This window comes from Neolamprologus brichardi, chromosome 12 (genome assembly GCF_056152115.1).
Source record: "Neolamprologus brichardi isolate AB-2024 chromosome 12, ASM5615211v1, whole genome shotgun sequence".
Taxonomy (NCBI): Eukaryota; Metazoa; Chordata; class Actinopteri; order Cichliformes; family Cichlidae; genus Neolamprologus; species Neolamprologus brichardi.
Window position 1 is genome coordinate 17914654 of NC_142115.1, and position 18528 is coordinate 17933181.

Here is an 18528-nt window from a genome sequence, read left to right on the forward strand (position 1 = left end):
AGCAGCATCGATTGAAACTGCTGTAAACTGTAATTGATTAAGTGATGGCTCGAGCTCATTTGTAGCATTTCTGTAAAGAAAATAATATGACATAGAAACCTGCGTATATTCCTCAATTATTCTATTTTAGCGTTGTCTAGATCTTAACTAGTTTAATATTTGGTTTCATTTATAGTTTTAAGGGCCTCTAGTTAAAACACAGCACAGAATAAACACCAAATTAACAATTTCACAAGGAATCTACTGCAAAGTACATTGACTGCAACGCGGAAAAAAAACCCATCATATTTTGAGCCTGATTTGGGTCTGATATTTGCTGCTAGGAGTGGTAATTTTTGTTGAATGCCAAGGGAATATTTTAAGCACAAGATACTGACACTGGTGAATGGCTCAATGTCGTGAGTGCAGAGCTTTTTACTGACTCCCCATATTTGATTTGTCAAACTACAGAGATTACAGTGATTTAAGCAGGTCAAAGGTGTGTTTTTGATTAATGCCTGACTCTCACAATATGCACTATGAACTTTAATAAATACTTGCAACCCTGTATGGCAAAAACAAGAGTAATACAAGCAATTATGCATAATCACACAATCAAAATGCTTAAGGTAATTTTCTGTGTTACCCTACACACCCTACAGGACAGCTGTCACACAAGATTTACCGGTGAAATAGTTTTCACCAAAGCACACTATTTAGTTTCTTAGAACTTTAAAGTTTGCCCTAAGAAACTGCTCCCTCATCAGGTCTGTTCATTAGTGACGCTAATTTAAAGTACTACTGTTGGCTTGTGTTGGTCACTATTACAAGGAACTGCCTGTGAAAGCTATCTTATCTTTTTAAGTCGCTCAGTAGATTGTTCGCACACTTCCCACTGCCCAGTCTCACATTACTTTGATCTGCATAGTAACTCTGGTCCTTCATGGCTAAAAGGGAGGATCACTTAATAATTACTCCGCAGTTAAATATTTATTTTTCACCCTGACTACTCATTATTTGCTGATTATGTATGTAATATGTGAGATAAATACATTCCATTCGGACCAAATCATTGTCTCTGTGATTCTGCGCAGAATTGGGGGTCAATAAAATTAAGGCTTTTCTTATGAATTAGACTGATACATTTATTTTAATTGGTTCAATTCATTAATATGAATCTGGTGTCACTGAAAATCCAAAGTGCCACACTCTTCATTCTTCCCTCTCCTATTCTAATCACATTAATTTTCTCTGCTTCTCCCTACTTAACATTCATTGTCACTATTTTTCTCACACTTACCCCATTTTCATTTCCTTTACCAGCATCATTCTTCCCTTCTTTCCTTCACCCATCTTTCAGGCTCATCTGTCCTCACTTGTCCTCTCCCACACTAAACCATTCTTTTACCGCCCCTCTCATTCTTTTCCTGCCTCTCTCTCTCTTTTCCTCTCTCTCACTTCTATTTTTCTCCCTCTCAGATGTCAGATCACAGTCTAGTCTTCCGCTTGCCCTGTCATCACATTTTTCACACAGCCCCATCCCTTAATTGGGCCTGTATCATCATATCATATCATGTAGAATACCTGATCACAGCAAGAGATGAAAGATGGCCTCCAACTATCCCCACACAGACAGACTGACACACATAAAAACATACACATTACACACAGCCGCGCTCACACGGATGCACGTCAGTGGTCATATGGGACATGAATCTAAGCTGAGGGTTGTGTCTGTGTAAATTTTTGCTCCTCGTGTTTGCAGCACATTGTCGATGTGATCGTTACAGTGTGACAGGTGAGATGGTGTGTATTCCACGAGTGTCCAATGATGTTTGTATCAACTGCTAGTGGCTTTTGTGATGAGACAAAGGATGCCCTGGAGCCAGCGGTGTCACATCTGCAGGTAACTATGGCAAAATAAAGGAAGCCTCAACAACAACTGTCAGAGGAGTGTTAAAATAGCTCAAACATGTCTTGGTGTCAGTTTGAAAGATGCAACATGAAATCTTGTGCAAGCTCCCCTGTCATTCCTGCAGCTGGTAAAAACGACTTAGCACTGTAGCCGTTAACTATATAATGAGCTTCTCATTCACTTTATGTTCTTTCAGATAACAAAGGTAACATATTTATAAATTAAGTTTATTTAAGTCTTAATTATGTTTATGACTTAACTGATAAGCATAATATATCCCCATTTAGGTCCATGGTAATAAATAAGAAAAGAATGGGAAATGGAACTGGGCAAAACTTTGTTAGCTTTTGCATGCATTGGGCATTCACTGTTAAAACACAGTCCAACTCATGTTGTTTCTAAGGGTATAACTATTATTATTACAGAGAGGCAGAACTGATAGCATTTGTTGCTCAGGTTCCACATTAACAGGGTTGTTGTTAGCCATAGCCGCTAGCTGCTACCTCAATGATAATACACAGCTAATGTGACTATGAGATAATTGCTAACAGTTAAACGTCTAATGTAAACATCTGCACCAGCAATGTTAACACTTATGATAACTTTTTAACATGTAAATGTTGAAATGGGAACTGTACTGACCTCTCCAAAGTCCTCAGGAAGAGTTCCTCAATATTGTGAACACAGCTAGCGCTAGAACAGTTAGTTAGTGTATGGGCTGTGCGTCTGTCTGTAAAGTTCTGAATTAGCTGGAGGAGGTGAAGTTGACATCAATACTACTGCAAATGCATATCTAATCCAAAAATCTTTACTATCAACTACTATCTTTTTCTTCTTCTGTCAGCTGCTACTTTTAGTGGTCACCACATCTGCCTCCATTTTCTCCTATCTTACATTGCACGTAATTTCTTAGTTTGGTGTATATTATTCAGACCATCAAACAAATGGTAATATTAAAAAAGAGTAAATAAAAAATGTGGGTTATAAATTATGCCAGAATTTATAAAGGGGGGGAAAAAAACTACCAAAATGCACCTGAGCCTGAGTTAAATAATTAATTAACTGTGTTTATCATGTTCAAAACTTTCCACTTTCCAAAAAAGCAAGTTTAGGTCAATTTGAAACAAGAGATCACTTAAATAGAACCTGACAAAGTAAAAATAGGCTAAAAGACCAGTGTTGGACGTGTTACTCAAAAATATGAATGTATTATGTACTACTTTTCATAAAATTAGTGTAACCTATTAACTTACGTTACTTAAATTCCTCGCCAGAAAAAGTATTTTTTTTACAATGTTTGTTACATTAATTTCACGTTACTCTGCGAAAAGACCAGAAACCGCTGGTACCTAATTACCAGTTAACAATAAAAACACGAGGCGGCATTTCCACACATCAACACAAAACCCTATACTAGTTTAAGACACATAAACAATTTCTTTTTAGTTTATTTTTAGTATTGTTTAGTGTTCATGTATGAACACAAAACCAGCAAAGCAAAGATGAAAAATAGCCCTAAAGAGACTTTAAAGCCACAGTAATTCTACTGCAGAAACATGTACAGGTGAAAATGGAGGCTGAAAATGTTGAAACCCTAATGGGTCATCACTACCTGTTGTAGTTCCTGACCTGGTTCCTGGGCTGCAGTCACGATCCACTCAGCTTAAACATCACTCTGGATTCTTGGCTAGCTTTGTGTTAGCATGCGGTATGTACGGATGCTTGCTGGGAGCCAAAGTTGTATGTCTGTGTGTAGTAGTCTGCATCTCACCAATTGCTTGTCTTGTCTTGTTGTGCAATTAAAAAAAAAAAAAAAAGATCTCCACTCCTCAAAAACTGTAGAGCACCTCATCATTTCCCTCCTCCCACAAAAACTGAATTCAGCTAACTGTAGCACAAGTGTTCAGGAAGAAAGTATGTTTGTTTGAACAATGGTGAGAGCCATCGTTCACAAATGGAAAAAATTCTGAAACAAAGGTGAAATTTCCCGGGACTGACTGGCCTAGCAAAAGCACATTGACTACTCACCTAAGAGGTCACAAAAGAGCCCAGAATAACATCTGAAGAACTGCAGCCCTTAATTGCCTCAGTTACGGTCAGAGTTCATGATTCAGCAATAAAAAAAGGACTGGGCAAAAACTGTATCATTGGGAACGTTTCATGGCAAAAACCACTGCTGACCAAAAAAGAACACAAGGGTTCATCTCACATTTTCCCACAAACATGTTGATCCCCAAGACTTTTGGAGAAATAATCTCTGGAATCATGAAACAAAAGTTGAACTTTTTGGATGGTTTGAGTCTCGTTACAACTGCCACAGCATTTCCTAAAAAACAAACAAACAAAAAAAAAAAACATACCCACTGTCAAACAAGGTGGTGGCTTTTGCACATAGGGGCATGTAGGTTTGGTAACTTTTTCTTTATTAAATGAGGCCATCATTTAAAAACAGCATTTTGTATTTACTTGGTTATATTTTTCTAATATTAAAATTTGATGATTTGAAACAAATAAACGTTAAAAGCTAAGAAATTAGGAAGGGGGCAAATACTTATTTGTGGCACCATATTTACTGTTCCTCCTCTTCACATTTCCAACCAATTTCCATTACGTTTACATTTCCAACTGTCAACATAATGGAACAAACGTATAAGAACTCCATAACTGACTCCTGCAAAGGCAGAACAACATGCCCACTATGAACGCTTAAGAAGAAAAATGTTACTTTATTCGTTAAAAAAGGTATTCTGTAATTATACTTCTGTTTACAGCTTCATTAAAAGCAAAACTGGTTCAAATTAATCCAAAAATTTAATTTCAAATAGAAAGGAAATGTCATGGAAACTCAAAATATTTGTTAATGGAATTTTAAAATGAATTAAAATAAATTAAATTTAAACTATTGAATGTAATTTACTTGCAGTAATTTGGTTTACAGTGAGTCGGTTAACCTTTAGAAGTAAAAAAAACCAAACAAACAAACAGACAAACTGTACACACTACCTCATTGCAAAGTCATAGGCTCTCATATTTCACTAACATGGATAACTTCCAGTAGATAATGATGCAATCATGTGCAACGTGTGTGGATAAACACAAGCACCTGGGTTTGCTCAGAGACCCAAAAAGGACACACACCTCTTCATTCCGTGGGTCTTGTCAGTAAACAACCACACATACATTACTTGTTCTTGTAGAAGACGTTAACGTTTTAAAGAATATATATGAAGGTCATGTTATGAAAAACTATAACAAATGGAAACTGAGTTACAAGCCCATTTTTAAGTTGTTCTCCTGTTATGACAAAGTATATCCAGTATCTGGGTTGGTGCCTCAATTATATGCAATGTGTGTATTGTGTACAGACACACAAGGTGCGTTTGTATCACAACAAATACTTTGTCAATAGCCTGGCGCTATCCATGAAAGAGAACACAGATAATACTGTACTGCAGTAGTTCATGAATGAATGTGAAATCCAAAGAACACAAACTCAGTCATGTGAAGATGTGAATCTCGGTTTTTGTAGAATCATAAGACACCTGTCTACATCTTTCAGTACTGTTGAATGGAACCTGGAGAATTTGGGAAACACAAAGACCTCAGATGACTTTAACTGGCACTTACTCAGGAAGAATTCTGCTATTGATGCAGAGCTATGAAGCAATGAAAAAAAGCTTTTCTACATTTAGGTGGGGGTGTTTTAGCCCATGAACATGACCTTGGTAACTACTGGTGAGGAAAAGTAAAGAATAGAACTTCTAAACTCTATTATGTGATAGAACTTTTTGGCTCCGTTCTTTGTCTCCCTCTTGTTTTTTTTTCCACTAGACGGCACAGTATTTCACTTTTATCTGCAAATAGCAGGACTTCGTGTTATCTTATTTTGTTTGGGGAAAGATTCACAAGTACTATCCGCCGCATGATCCCAGCAGACGACAAGATACAGAACTCCAAGTCTGGAAACTTCACAGAGAGAAAAATGAGGTCTTACTGAAACTATCTTTGGTTTGTGTTTAACTCTGGTAATTCCCGCTGAAGATCTCCAAACCATAGTATCTCCTGGTGTTTTAGTATACAATGAAATAGTTTGTTTGCATTTTAAACCAGTTTTTGCTTATGTGTTCATTCCTTCTTCTTTTTTTTTTGTAGATCACAGCTGTAGACTGGAAGAGCAAAAAGGATGACTCATTATTTAAGGTTGTCGAGGTTACTCAGCCTACTTTTTAAAGGCTTCTTTAAATGAGAATGTTGTGATAGACTTGATTTGATCATCATTTTACAGACGTGATCAGTTCTCATCATTGATCTGTTTTGTCATGTTTGCTTTTGTAAAGTACTGTGCAAAAGTCTTAAGTCAACCCTCATTTCTTTATCATTTGCAAGAAAAATGGGAAGTAGATTCAGCTATTTATTGAAATATGTACAAACATACATGGAAATGCAGCATGTAAGACAAACACAGAGTCTGTACAATTCTAACAAGGTTCAAAGTCAGCATTTGGTATGCCCACCTTTATTCTTCAACAGAGCCTGAACTCTCTTGTAAGCTTTCTTTTAATTTCTTAAAGTAATTTCTTAAAGTAGTCTTCAAGAATGGTTCTTCAGCCTTCTTGAAGGATATCTTAAAGCTCTTCTTTGGATGTTGGCTGCCTTTTGTTCCATTGTCTGCTAAGACATTTGCACACTGCTTTAATTATCTTGAGGTCCAGGTTCTGTGGAGGCCAATCCATGACTTATAGTCCGATTGTGTAAAAGAAAAACAAATAAACAAAAGTTGGAGAACCTAGACAACTGGAAAAAAAATCTACAGCAGATGGATGATATCTGAAAATCAGGTTCTTAAGAAATAGAAAAAAATCCATCAAATATCTGAGAGATGCTTCTGGATCTTCAGTTGATTTTCGGCCATCCATGTTTTGTTTTTCCTCTAGTTTACCTGTTTCTCTATTTTTTAAGGACACATTGTACACAGTGCTGAGATATGGTAAGTGTTCAGTTAATGGCTTTTTGGGAATCACCATGTTGGTGCAAAATATACAATTCTATGTCTGTCAAATTGTGTTGTGTTTTCTGTAGACATAATTAAAGAAATGAGAACAAATTATTTTTGATAAGTTGTCTGTTTTGTCTAGAAACAACACTGGATGATCACTTGAGTTAGATGAGTATTAACCAAAAAATACATACCTCTGAAAATTGACAGGTACAAAGACTGGACTGGAAATGAGTAAAAAAAAGAGCCCAAAGAACTATATCTGAAGACCACCCACTTTAAAAAATGACAGGGAAGCAAAATGTAAATACTGTAAATGAGAACTGGCTCAAAACTTTTGCACAGAACTGTAGCACTACTACTTGGAGATAAGCACATTACCCCAATTTTAATTTCACTCCACTGGCTACCTGTACATTTTAGGATTGTTTTTAAAATTCTCTTATTTGCTTTTAAATCTCTTAATGGCCTATCATGGTGTGTGAACATCGGCATGTTTGAGTGTATGAGCTTGCATGTGTGTCTTTCTCTTTTTGTCCAGTGGAGAGTGATTGGGTTTGAAGTGTACGATGTTGACAGTGTTCAGCCATCTCTGGAGGCATGGAACCACAGGGCCGAAACTGTTTCTTCTCTTTCTGTCTTTCTTCTAGCTCACACTCACTCTCCTTTTTTTCCTCTCAATTTGCGACTCTCATCTTCCTCATCTTTTCCCTGCTCAATCTAACCTCTTTTCCTCCTGGCTATTTTTACCCTCCTCTCTGATGAATTTATTGATATCCAACATTGATATTTATTGCTGCCTAAAATGGTCGTCCGTCTTCTGAGAGGTAGGCAGGGATTCCTTATATGGGTCAATAAGAGACACACATGCCTGCTGCTTTGAGGGAATTCACAACTGCTATAGCAGAGATATACCTCATGGTCCCATATATTGAAAGAAAAAAATATAAAAGAGATTGGAAATGGGATAATCAGAGATTTTCAATATTGTCTAGGTCACTTATTTGCATTCTGTGCATTCACCTATAGCTTCCTGGTTATAAATGTGTCTTTACAGTGTACAGGGTAGGAACCTAGGCTCTAGGTTACATGTGCTTCTTCTGAGCACTTCTTCTGGGTTTCTTGCAGCTGCCTGAAAACTCTTTTAAAAGTAAAAACAACATCATAATAAGAATGAATCATTTCTTGATGTTTTTTCTTTAAATTGCACATATGTCATGATACATTTCCATAAAAAGTTCAATAAATGAACTTTGAAGCCGGCTTCCTGGTGAGCCCTTGGTGGACTGACTCAATTCATCTGTGCAAACTTCAGGTTTGAATTCTTGAACTGTTCATTGCTGTATCTCAGACCTGCTGGTTGTCACGAGGACTAAGGGTAACACAACAGAAGCAGTGATCCTCTCTGCTCCGCCATTATTGATGTCGTGTCACCCACTCCTGGGGCTCCGGCTTTGTTTTCCCATCATGCCCTCGCTGCCTGCTGGTTGGTTTAAACAAGCAGTATTCTTGTTCAGCCTTTCAATTATACCATGCCCTGTAGCAGCACCCTGCACCCTCCATATACACCAAGACAGGAGCTAAGAGAGTGGGAGGAATTGATTTGAATTTGGCATCTAATAGATGTTTTGGTGTTCCTGTGGTTTTTCTGTTTATTAGTATTGTGACTCCTTATGAGCATCTATTTTATGTTTTAGGTATGATTTTGAGTGATGCACGAGGAAAAAAGTACTTAGCCTTGAAGGAAAACCTAAAGTAGTGGACCCCAGGTGCTGAAAAAAATAAATAACTTAAGAGTTCAAGAGTCCTAATAGTTTTTGAGAGTAGTAGAGTTAAACAAGTTACAAAGAACACTGAAAGGGAAATGAGAAATGCAGTTTCACACCAGCTGTTTCACTTAGGCGTTTATCACACTAAAACATATTTAAAAGTCAGGCCCTCCATAACTTAAAATACCAAAAACTTATTATTTCCACTGCTTTCCCACTGTCTCATCACCCTATAACTCCCTGTCTCCTTGTCTGCAAGTCCCACAACAACTAGACACGGGTCAAGTTCTTCTATTGAAAAGGTTACATAGAGGCTGAAACCCGGCAACCGCAAAAGGAGACCGTCTAGACAAGGCCCCACAGTCCTGACCCCAGTTACAGCCTGTCCCTCAAGGGGCCTATAACACCTTTGTTTTCATGTTGATAAATTCCATTTCCTGTCATACTAGCAGCACAACAAACCCTGTGATATCAAAACTTTGAAACCTGGACTACAGGCATGTACAGAGCAAGTGACAGAGTGTAGTATAGAGCAAAATTAAAGTGTATTTTTTTTTATGTCGGTAACTATTTGTTTACAACAAATTACCCAACAACTCCTGCTTGCATAGTGTGGAAACTGTTTTTGTAAAATATTCTACAATTATTGATGAGAATAAAACAATCTGCAGAAAAATAATACTTTTTTCACTTGCATTTACTTTGGTTACCTGGGTAAATTTTGATGAGAATATGTCTGGCACAAAGTCCTCAGTTCCCACAGACACATGTCTGGATTTGGGGGAAGTCTGTTGATTTAAGCTTGCATTATCATCTAGTCACACAGCATAAATTAACATACAGAGCACACACGACCAGTCTACATCCATTCAATAAGGGAACGTGGTTTGCTGGCTGACACGTCAAAGGGTCGTTTTAAGGCCTGCTCATGGCTAAGCATTATGCTAATTACTGCTTACACATGCACTTTAATTAATATGTAAAACATTAAAAATGCATGCTATATTTCAAGTGCTGTCAATAAAGAACAGCTTGTATAAAATATATTTAGTTTTTATAAATAGTCTTGCATAAAATGTACTTATGTAACCCCAGCCAATCGTAGGTACACTCCATGATTCAGTTTCATTCGCCGTTTCAGAGAATAATTGAAGTGGAGACGTCTCTGATTTCAAGATATTATACTCTGATTTTTTCCTCATCTCTAATTGTAACAGCAATAGAGTGATAGAGTGTATAACAGTTTACTCTATGTTATTATATAAATATAGTACATCCCTGTAGTCTCCTAGATAATTACCACTTTGCTTCTATTAAGCTGTTTTTCTGTACGTTCAGTAATGTCAAAATTGCAAAAACCTAATTGGACTTACTGGACTATTACTTCCCTCTCTTCCCTTTAAGCTATTAACTAACTGTACATTTAAACTTTATGTATACCATATTTCTTAAAATAACAATCAGTAGTCAATTAAAAGCTGGGCCTATGAAAGTGCTGTAAGTGTGCCATAATAAAAGCCCTGTTAAATGATGTGTGTCTGGCGAATTTGCTAACATTAAAAGCTCAATGGTACGCATGTTCTGCTATAGTGAGCGTTTCTCTGTCGTTCTATTATATTAGGGGTTCGGTTGCACATAATGTTTTTTATTTACCTTTTCACAAGATTAACTAAGCCGTGAAACCACGAGTGCATTGGGTTGCTGGGTTTATGACCATTGCCATGTTGGCTCAGTTTAGGGTGTTTAAAGTGTGGGGTTCAGATTTTAAAAAGAATGGCACAGAGAAACTCAAGTTCATGTCTATGAAAAGTCACTACTTGGATCTGTTTTAACCTTGTATGGCAGTAATTGTAGCAGGACGTGAGAGCAGATTAAAACAAAGCTGTCTACCTAGTGTACAACTTTGTGTAATTAAGCAATCCTGTGCAAAATTTCAGTGAATGTAACTGCAAACACTAGCACACACAAAAAAAAGCAATATGGGCATGTAAACAATTAAATGCATTTAATAAATGAATAATTACATGCATTAAAATAATTAAAATGAACACTAACCAAAAGTGACCAAAGAGCAGATAGATATTGATTAGACAGCTGTATTTTTAAGCACACCAAACTAGGTTTCCCTCATCTTTTCATAGAAATTAAGCAGCATTTTTTTCAGTATATATGTGGAACAAGATGGTTACAGGAAATATTGGCATTGGCAGAAATGTTAATTTCTGTAACCACATTGTGTCGTTAAATCAACTCCACGTTTTTCTAGAAATAAAATGAACAATTATTGCAATATCTATAGTTCATTTTTTTCATGTTGGCACACATAGAAGAATCTCTTGTTTTGCAGACACAATATTTAACAAAGCAGATAATGATATTATATAATTGTTTATAAATACAACACTCCCATGACTAGCTTTATATGATATAGTTTGTTTTAGTTTTTTGTTTTTTTTTAATTTTTTTTATAACAGATATTTTAGTCATCTATCTTGATTTCAGTATATAACTAGTACTCATGGGCAAGACTGTGATAGCCATATTTCATTCTGATTCAAAACAACCCTTAAAAGCATCACCTAATGTTTCAGTACTTCATGTAGAAAACCCTACTTCCTGTTATTTGTCTTCCATTTTCTACCACCAAGCCAGCTGAGAGCTTTCAAGTTTAAAGTATACACTAACCCTATCAATGCAGGGTTTTGCTTGCTTGCTTCCATTGTTCCGAGACTCCTTGTCCACCCCTTTCCATCTTCTGCCTCCCTATGGAGAGCCATGAAGTGTCTGAGTCATCCTCGATTACAGTTTGTATTTATAGATGAGAGTCAGGACCCGGGCCTTGCATGCAAGCATGCATGTGCATGTGTGGGTGGATAGGTCTTTCCAACTCACACTGCCTAAAACCAGTGCCCATTGTCTGATGACTCACCTTAGCTACTGGACGCTGCCACAGGAGAGCTGATGTCACCTTTCCTGAGACAGAGTTACTGCTTGCAGTGACCTCACTCTGATCCAGGTTAGAGAAGACTGCCAGAGGATGTCTGGTATGTCAGTGCTTTAAGGCACCATCTCATGTCCTCCTTTCTTGAGCACATGTCAAAGTAAACATATAGCATTTCACTTTGTGACAACAAAGACTGTCGAGCCACCACTGTTTCAGCGGTCACGAACAGTCAGGTGAAGCTGTGCAAGAATTTTGTCTCTTTGTTTATCTGGTCTCTTTTTCATATCAAATTTGGAAATTTCAGTTAAATGAGCAGCCCATAATCGTATATTTGCACTCAAATGCACACACATAGGGCCTTCGGGTGATTGATGTAGGAAAATTTCTGATGTGTAGACTGGAGATGCCTGTCTTTTCCACTTGAATAGGAGGGACTTTTTCTAGACGGAAAGGCGGGAAGGCAAGAAGGTGGTGAATGCTTTCCCAATGAGAGGTGAGGCATATTGAAAACTATATTAAATTACCCTGATTAACAATTTAACCACGATCAGGAAAGCCATGGGGGTGCTCTGTAGGGAGGCCCAAAGACTATTCATCCCCACAGCGCCAGGGTCGTAAGGTGCCCCAAGTTCACAGGCTCGGGCTTTTTGTTATGCTAACACCTTATCCCAAATCAGCTGCCTCCTCCATGGTCAGACACAAGCATTTCCCTGAGAACTTTCAATGATTTGTCATTCCACCGTTCATCTCACCCCCACCCCAACACACATATATGCACGCTCAGGCACTTCCATGCACAAGTTTGCATTTTTGCAAGTAAGAAGAAAAGAGATGTGGGTTTTTGAACCTGTGCGTCCTTGAGAAAGCCATTACAAGATGTCTTTTTATCTTTTATATAATGCTAAAATATTCCACGTACAATCACATTTTTTTTTAATTTCGAGAAATCAAGCGTAGTGATCAGCATAACCTTACTGTGCACTCAACATACTAAACATAAAACTGAAGACGTAAAAGAAAAAAGAAACAAGACAGAGGATAACATGTTTCAGCATTTCTGTCTCATGGGAGAGCTAATCAATACACATTAAGAGGGGAGTTGATAACACATGTATTAGAGGTCAGGAGTCAAACTCTGGTCAAATACCCTTGACCTAAGGTCAAAGTCTTTAGCATGAACGTGCCTCTGGTGCATCATCACATAGGTCCCAAAACTGTGTAATCACAAAAATCTATTTAGCCAGATAAGCATTTCTACAAGAAGATGTCTTAAAAAAAAAGGGGGGTTATTTTTTCACTTCACATTTTGAATTCTTAAAATTGTTTTGTCATTAACAAATTCTAATTTATGAAAAGGCTTGAACTGTATTACAGTTTCAATAATAAAAGCATATATCATGCACAAATACACAAAATGCACAATACAGTCCCTTATTTTAAAATTTTTTAGACATTGCCAACAATCACAGCAATTCACATAAAATAAAAGAAAAGAAAAACGCATGCAATATAATGATATACCACTGATTGGAAGACAATTATTTGTGTACAGCCATGGTCCTGAGTTGTAGGCGTGTATGACTGCCCTCATCTCACACTCAGCCAAAACTCAACCAGGAGAGAAGGAAAAAAATCTCATCAATGCAAATTAGAGCCCACAACCTGAGGAGCCTTGCAGGACCCACCAGTTATCAAAAAAAAAAAAAAAATCACAGGCTTTCATTTCCAAATCGTGTTGTCACAGATTCTCCATATTAACACAGGATAGTCAGTCATATCCATGGATTAGTCTGCAGTTACTTAAAAAGCCGTATCCACACTCAGGCTGCCACAAGAGAAAATAAGGATGCTTCTAATTCTGCCAGCATAATTGCCTGATTATAATGAGCTTCTCTCTCGCTCTCTCTCTCGCTCTCTCACTCTCTCTTTCTCCAGCACTGCCTTTATTTCTCAGTGTCTGCACACACACACACACACACACACACACACACACACACACTGCAGCCTAATTCTGATATAAATCAGTCTTCAATTGAATAGAGGGGGGAAAAAAAATCAGCATTATTATTTTCTGGTGTTGTAATAGTGCTGTGCACAGTGAAACCTGGCATGAAACCTAACATTTTCCTGCGATTTCAATAGATAATAGAGTTTTGAGCAAAAATAAAAATAAAGCGCACAATAAAAACAACAATTTATGTTCAAATGAGGTGTGCTGACATACCGCCTGACATTCAGTTAATTAATTTTGTGGAATCCAGACACAGTGCCAGTAAAGCAGCTAATGTCATATCAATACGCTATAGTGCCTTATGTTTCGACTTTCTTTGTTTGAGATGCATTACAAGAAAAAACACTGAACATTTAGCTATGGCTTGAAATTATAGATATGTATATTTTACCAGAGTTTGTAGCTCAGTATAATTTAAGTATGAAATATCAGTATTCTGATAATTTTTTAAAATTAAGCCACAAAGAAAAAAGATATTTATTTAACTTATATCTGACTGCTTGGATTAATAGCATTCACCTCACAGGTGACATGTCACCTCAAACATAATAATGACTTAATCTTGAGATTTTATTAGTCAGTTATTTTCAAATGACACCATTGCTTTAAGTTGTGTATTTATTTATTATTTTCATAGTGTTGTGCACTATAACCTCATCCCAAATCAACACCGCGAGCAGTCTAAGCTGTCAGTTCACTATGCACCAAAGTGACACTTTTAGTAAGAGCAGTAATAAAAATACATGCATCATTTTATACCTTTAGGTGTAAAAGTAAGTAAGAAGGATTAGGCCACACACACACACACACACACACACACACACAGAAAGACACGCACCAGTACAGACAAAAAAATGATATTCAATTAAAAACAATTAGAGAAAGCATTATAATATAATATTTCCTTTCAAAGTAAATATAATGTTACCGCTCTTCTACTGTCGACAGAAAACTGCATTTGTCAATCATTAAAACACATGCACTCCCCATGATAGAATAGACGGAGAGGAGAAGAGGATATGGTGCAGACAATATAATGTCACTAACTTTTCAAGTCGTTGTTATTCTGCCCGCAGTGTTTTCGCTTTGGCAATAGCATACATCGCCTTGTTCCACCAGGATTTGTTCTTCCATCCCTTTAAAGCTGTCTAAACCCAAATGCAGGCTAAATGAGCATGCCCACTCATGAATGCTTTTGCTTAATTACAATCCCTGATGGAAAAACTGCTGAGGGAGAAGCCTGAACACATCCACGTGTTAGGATGGAGACAGAAGCTTTTTTTTTTTTCTTTTTTCTTTAAAGAAGACAAAACGTATGTGTTCAAGTGTGTATGAATGTCATTAATTATAATAGGGGTATTTTATCCCCCCCCCCTGCCTCGACACAAAAGACAAAGGCAAGCTGTATGTGCTTGAATTTCATTTAGCGAAATGATATTGATGTTTTGAATAGAGATCTTGAAAGGCCTTTTTCCTTTGTGGACTGGATGTGAGTTTTTACACTCAACAGGATCTGACATCTAACTTGCAAAATGTGTGAGTTATTTAAATATTAGCTGCCTTAGTTATTATGGTTAGAAAAAATATCATTGGACATTTACTGGCTGTAACAGACTAACAGTAAATAATATGTCTACTATTCCTGTTTTGTGAAGTCATAACGAGCCAAAAATAAACTAAAGAGGGATGATGGGTGTAAATTTATATTTATGTTTTTTAACCAATAAGATAAAATGTTTCAAATCTGTGGTTGACTCTGTCCTGGATTCAGTAGTGTGGAGAACAGAGAGCACTGTGTTACATGATCCCAAAAAAAGAGAGACTCCATCTCAGATATTAAATCCTGATTCGTGCAAACCTTGACAAAAATGTTGAACAGAATTTTACATAGTAAATTCCTGTGGTATATTCTGTGGTTAACCAAATGTGTGCTTCGAATGTCACATTATTCTAGTTAAGCAGAAAGCGCCCGGTTTCTGTAAAGGAAGTCTACACTACATATAAATTATTCAGGAGTATTTGCATTTGCATTGTAATTTGCATTCATGTAGATTACAGAGAATGAAGAAGGAGGCGCTGCACCAAAGAGAATTACATTCTGAACCATTTTCAGTCCTACTGGTGAGGAGTTGACATGGATTTTTGTTCTATTTTCCTCCTCTGCTTCGAGGTGTACTGCCGAGATCAGGGACACACATTTCAAACTGTTGTTTGATTAATAAAAGAAGGAAATGATGTAAAATGCTCGCCAGATCTCATGCACAAGAAGCCCTGCCATTAAAAATGAATCTTGACATTCAACAATGAGTCTATTTGATTGACTAGGCTGAGATTTTTACTGTAATATTCTCATCATCTTTATTTATACTGTCAGGATTGTGAGTTGAAACTCAAAAGAACCAGTAGGCACAGAGGAGATGTCATATGGATTAAACACTAGGAAAATGTGTGAAACTCTCACAGTACACTGAAGATCCTGGCTATTATGTTTCATCTAAAAATAACAAGCCTGACTAAAAAGAACAGACAACACTGAATAAGAAAAGAAGAAGAAGAAAAAACACAAGCTCCAGAGAGAACAGAGTTCAAACAGCAGGAGCGATAGTGCTGAGTGTGATATGGAATACAACAGGGAGAATGTACAGTACAGGACTCCCTTCAATTATAAATGAAAAGGAAATCAGTGTGAAATGTATGGAATAACCCAGATTCTGAAAAAACCCCAACCCTATTTAAAGCTGCTTTAGCTGCTTTTGTGAAATGCTGATGATGAATTTCATGGGCATATACATGTGCCATCATATGACTTCCTACTGCTTTAACGTGATTGTATTCATTTATATCACTATTAGTTTAGCAGCAATTATAACACCAATTATCAGAGAGACATTTCGGGGCCTTGGCCGAATGGAAAACGTGCCACAGAGTAGGCTGAGCCAGTGTGCCTGTACACTACTGGATTGTGTGTATCCATGTGTCGTGCCACGAGGGGCTAGCACAATGCATCAAGGGGGTGGGGTATGTATCCCTGCAATAAGAGAGGAGGGCTTAGTCAATATATGCGCATGTGCAAATACACCCTAGCTCTAATATACCCACATGTTGTCATACACGGCATTCCATATGTAAAGGTGCGCAAATGCACAGTTGTGTTATGTCTGATCATGCTACGACTCATGCCGTAAATAGAAAGTACCAAGTGTGTTTTATTTAATGATTAGAGCAGCATAATTACATTTTGCACGTGGTATGTCTTGCTTATACCTAAATACTGTATGTGAAAGAAAAAAACTTAAACAAAATGTTAAAAATAATAAAGAAAAAGGCTCTTTTTGTTTGATTTGACAGGACTGACAGTCTGCACCTGATTCAATTGTTTTATTTTTATTTATTTATTTTTTATTGGGATCTATGCTATTTACCACCTTGGAGGACTGTCAGCATTAATTATGAGACCAAATATATTTAATGTTGAAAAAGCACTCTTTAAAAAATTCTGCAGTATACTTTAAGTGCTGCATTTACAGGTGACCATGTAAGTTTATCAGCAGTGAGCTACAATTTAAGAGTGATATTGTGATCTATGGAGGTGAAGTAATGGGAGGACAACAACAACACCACAGCAGAAGAGACCTGTGGAGAAAAATCTACTTGCACCATCCAGAAGAAATCGCCACCAAAAGAAAAAGAAAGAAATACAAACAGTTAGAAAACTTTAAGGGTAAACTTTCATTACAATTAAGTAAGTTAAGTAAGTATAATATTCACCTGTGCTTCATTTGAATGGTAAATGGCCTGTATTTGTATAGCGCTTTACTAGTCCCTAAGGACCCCAAAGCGCTTTACACGTTTAGTCATCCACCCATTCACACACTGGTGATGGTAAGCTACACAGCCGCCCTGGGGCGCACTGACAGAGGCGAGGCTGCTGGACACTGGCGCCCAAGGACACAACGACCGAGACTGTGCAAGCCGGGGCTTGAACCGGCAACCTTCCGATTACAAGGCGAACTCCCAACTCTTGAGCCACAATCGCCCCATTTGAAACCAGAGAATTCTCTTTTCACCCATTATAAGTATTGCACAACAAGAGACTGTGACTTGTCCAGGCTGTACCCCGCATTTTGTCCTGTGACAGGTGGAATGGGCTTCAGCCTCGCCAGGACACTGAATTTGGAGCTAAAGAAAATGGATGAATGGATGTATAGATAGTCCCACCTTCCCAGATTAAGATAGCCAACTAATTGAGAACTCTAAAATGGCCTGGAAAACTTTTCAATAAATATACATATGTTGCTGTGTAGAAAAAATGGTGCAATTCATAGATTAAAAATTCATCGTAAACTATATTTTGTTACTGAGGGCTTGCCCTCATTTGCAGTGTGGAAGTATTGTACAAAATGTATGAGTACTCTTTATTGTTTAATCTTACCTATATTTAACTTCATCACGCAGCCACTATTCAATCAAATTTCACAGCCTGCCAACTCACAGAACTCATTAAAAATTTGCTTTTGAGGTCTTAAAGCACAAGATTACCCTTGAACTTCTGACAGCTGAAGGGTGACATAATTAATCTCTGATATGTTTTAACTTAAGAAATTAATTAACTTAAGTTAAAATTAGCAAATTTATTTTTTTTTATTAATATGTGATCAATATTCACTGCCTAGAGATGGTACTTTTTATTTTTAAGTTATGAAAAGCACAATTTCTGAAAATGATCCCTTTTTAAATGTTTTATTATTTATAACAAACTTTATACACAGATGGGGTCAAGCAGGAATTTGCAGATGATAAAGTGATATGTAGTGAGAATAAGGAGCAGGTGGAAGACAGCCTGAAGAAGTGGAGGTAGGCACCAGAGAGAAGAGGAATGAAAGTTGCAGAAACAAGACAGATTACATGTGAGTG